Raw genomic sequence first — 4,178 nt, 5'->3', positions numbered from 1 at the left:
ACGGTAACCAAATATCTCAATGGCTATGGCTTCTTCATTTGCCCTCTCTGTTTTGTATTAGAATTATTCTTTTCCTTGTATTTATCCTCAATTTTCTTATATTTTAAAGTGCTTAGTGCTTAAATAAATATAAATAAATGTGAACTTATCTTAAAATATTTTTGTTCATTTCATTCTCTCTTATCGAATCGGGAAAGGGACCTGTCACATCGACATGTTTCGCCGTTAGGCTGCTTCAAGAAAAAGTCCCCCTTTATCTATTTATCCAAGCCATCCCGATCTATATAATTTCTGTAATAGTATAATGTCTTCACATGGTTTAATTCCCTTGAGAACCTCAGACATGCTCACCCCAAGGTCCCTCTTCTGGGCTGTGCTTATTAGCCTCTCACCTCCAGTCTGGTACATCTCCTTTAGAGCTCTGCATCCCAAGTGGCAAGCCTGTGCAAGGGCTAATGGAAATGTGTACACATACAGAACATTAAGACTGTTGGACGATTAAAAACGTTAATTGCGATTAATCTCAAGATTAAAATTTTTAATCTTGAGTTAACTGGTTTGGCATCAGCGTACTTGCCTAGGTCATGGTCGGCATTGCAATTCAAGCAGGCTTCCTCTTCCGGCCTCTGCCGCCTCTGATGCAACTTCCTGTTTCAGTGAATGCAGGAAAGATCTGAGGGCCAGCGGAGGAAGCCTATTTGCCTTGCAGATGCTGCCTGCGACCCGGACAAATACAATGATGCCGGACCAAGTTTATTGAATCATGATTAAAAAATTTTAATCACGCATAAATTAAACTAGTTAATTCCATTTATTAACTCAATTAGTCCTCTGCCCTAACATGAATAAACCGTGACTTTACCTATGCTCCATTCAAAATCTACTCCTACGCGCACGCCTACACCCGAGTCATGTAAAAATGCATTTTCAATTTATAGATTGACATGTGCAAATATTCCTGTATAAAATTATCCTCCCAAATGTCTAGTATTTGTCTCATGGCTGGATTGTTTTACTAAGAGACAGGATGCCCCAGGTTTCCAGACAGTGGCCCTGTAATACCCACCTCTGCAGTCCCCCCCCCCAGCTGGTCTCTCCTTGGCCCCTTCATGCCCAGAAACGAATGACTTTCCACTGCTTTCTATGACTCCTGGCGCAGACTCTGATGCTGCAACACTACAGACACATTCTTTGCATCATTTGGCCAGCAAAACGTACAAATTCAAGAAGGTCCACCAAATCAATCTGAACCCGGGGAGGTTCCAGACCCTTAAACCTCTCTTCCAAAAGTAATCACCTGTGCCCCAAAATCTGCCTTAACAGTCCAATCAAGAAATCCGGTTCATGTAATTGACCCAACCTGCACTAAATAATTAGCAGTAATTTAGCTGATGTGATGAGTCAGGATTCTTGGCTTTAATTACTGTGCTTATTTTGCCCTTTGGCAGATAAGTGGAAAGGAAATATTTTTTTTTTTTGGCTGATAGACGTACTGTGCTCCTAACCTCTTTCATGTGAAAAAAAAAATCGCCATCGTCCTTCTACTCTGGGCTCCTAGACAGCTTGAAATTTCTTGGAACTCTTTCTTAAGGACATTGTGAGCACTTTGATCTTGATTGATGAGCTTGTAGTTGCTCCAAGTGCCACCCCATCACCTCGACGTGCACAGAAATGCAATCGGCTGCCTCTGCGTGAAGAGAATAGCCGTGGCTGTTTGGGAGATAACTTCACAGCGGCAATTCTTATGTTCTTATTTTTTTCTGTTTCTAAGTGTCACTGAATATTAGTGATTAGGGCAGCCAGCTCGATTTAATCACCTGAGTTTTGAACATCAGGTCCTTAGATTGTAAGCCCTCCAAGACAGGGAAATATCTTCTGTACTTGAATGTAATTGTCTTGAACCACTACTGAAAAAAAGATTTGAGCTAAATTTGATGGCCGTCACCCTTCCTCTTTTTGTATTTCCTATCTGGGTACCAGAGGATTACTTCATTCCAGTGTTAAATTCCAAAGGCTGCAAGAAAATCCATGTGTGGATCCTTACGGAGAGTGGGAAAGAGATTCGCTCTTTCAGCCAAAGGTAAACTCCAAAGATAGACCACCCTTTCAGGCAGCTCTATCTGGTCGGCGAAGTTTACTGGTGAGCCGCTAAATATTGGTCAATCCGCTAAGCCAGATATTCAGCGGGAGATAGATAGAGATCATGGGATAGCTGGCTATGTGCTATTTAGCAGGCCGGGAGCTGGCTAAATAGCACTGAATATCCACCTCTGAATCTTTTAGATCCAGTGCATTCAAAAGAACATAAGCATAGCCATGCTGGACCAGACCAATGGTCCATTGGGCTAGTAACCTGCATCCAACAGTGGCCAATCTAGGTCACAAGTACCTGGAAGAAACCCAAATAGTAGCTACATTCCATATGGAATCTGAAAGAATAGCAAGATTCTGGAATCCCAGAGAGTAGCAACATTCCATATGGAATCCCAAAGAATAGCAATATTCCAGAATCCCAGAGAGTAACAAGATTCTAGAATCCCAAATAGTAGCAACATTCCATATGGAATCCCAAAGAATAGCAATATTCCAGAATCCCAGAGAGTAACAAGATTCTAGAATCCCAAATAGTTGCAACATTCCATACAGAATCTCAAAGAATAGCAAGATTCCGGAATCCCAGAGAGTAACAAGATTCTAGAACCCCAAAGAGTAGCAACATTCCATATGGAATCCCAAAGAATAGCAAGATTCCGGAATCCCAGAGAGTAACAAGGTTCTAGAATCCCAAAGAGTAGCAACATTCCATATGGAATCCCAAAGAATAGCAAGATTCCGGAATCCCAGAGAGTAACAAGATTCTAGAATCCCAAATAGTTGCAACATTCCATACAGAATCTCAAAGAATAGCAAGATTCCGGAATCCCAGAGAGTAACAAGATTCTAGAACCCCAAAGAGTAGCAACATTCCATATGGAATCCCAAAGAATAGCAAGATTCCGGAATCCCAGAGAGTAACAAGGTTCTAGAATCCCAAAGAGTAGCAACATTCCATATGGAATCCCAAAGAATAGCAAGATTCCGGAATCCCAGAGAGTAACAAGGTTCTAGAATCCCAAAGAGTAGCAACATTCCATATGGAATCCCAAAGAATAGCAAGATTCCGGAATCCCAGAGAGTAACAAGATTCTAGAATCCCAAATAGTTGCAACATTCCATATGGAATCCCAAAGAATCGCATGATTCCAGAATCCCAGAGAGTAACAAGATTCTAGAATCCCAAATAGTAGCAACATTCCATATGGAATCCCAAAGAATCGCAATATTCCAGAATCCCAGAGAGTAACAAGATTCTAGAATCCCAAATAGTTGCAACATTCCAGGCTACCAATCCCAGGTCAAACAGTGGCTGAACAGCAGACTATAAACCTGTCCTCCAGAAACTTGTCCAAACCATTTTTAAACCCAGATACACTAACCGCTGTTACTACATCCTCCAGCAACGAGTTCCATTATAGGAGCTGTCAGACCTGCTACTTCCAGAGGATCCAGCTTTTACCCTTCTTAAAAGAACTCCTTGAATGTGGAATTCGTCAGCTCTGTCAGATTCAGCTCCACGAAGATGGGTAAGAACCAGCTCCTCTGGATCTTTTATTGGATCAATTAGGGGTAGATGATCAGGAGGATCTGGTTTCCATCTATTTCCCTTCCCCTCCTCTTCAGACTAGCAACTCATTGCTTTCCCCTTATTTCCTAGAGCAGGGAGCCAAGCTTCAAGTTGGGTCACCCCAGTTCTTGTTCCTGTGGAGTTTCAAGTTTATTAGGTTTTTATATACCGCCTATCAAGGTTATCTAAGCAGTTCTACAATCAGGTACTCAAGCATTTTCCCTATCTGTCTCGGTGGGCTCACAATCTATCTAACGTACCTGGGACTACGGAGGACTGAGTGACTTGCCCAGGGTAACAAGGAGCAGCACGGGGTTTGAACCCACAACCCCAGGGTGCTGAGGCTGTAGCTTTAACCACTGCGCCACACACTAGGGAAAGAAGTCCAGGCTCCTCAGAAACATAAGCTTCAATTCTATTGAGCCACTTTCTCAGCGTTGGAAGCAGCGCACCAACCTGGTAAAAAAAACGCTTTTGTGGTTTTGTAATAAGGGGTTAGTGCTATTGAAAATTA

The 4,178-nt window shown here is 42.2% G+C and overlaps 1 protein-coding gene across 1 annotated transcript in view; it reads right to left on the bottom strand.

Moving 5' to 3' along the window:
* The window catches only part of LOC117346336 (phosphatidylinositol 3-kinase regulatory subunit gamma), a 374,335-nt gene that overhangs the window by 348,444 nt on the left and 21,713 nt on the right, over nt 1–4,178 (bottom strand). The window lies entirely within an intron of this gene.

The sequence above is a fragment of the Geotrypetes seraphini genome, chromosome 12 (genome assembly GCF_902459505.1).
Source record: "Geotrypetes seraphini chromosome 12, aGeoSer1.1, whole genome shotgun sequence".
NCBI lineage: Eukaryota > Metazoa > Chordata > Amphibia > Gymnophiona > Dermophiidae > Geotrypetes > Geotrypetes seraphini.
This window is presented reverse-complemented; position numbering and strand designations above follow the sequence as displayed.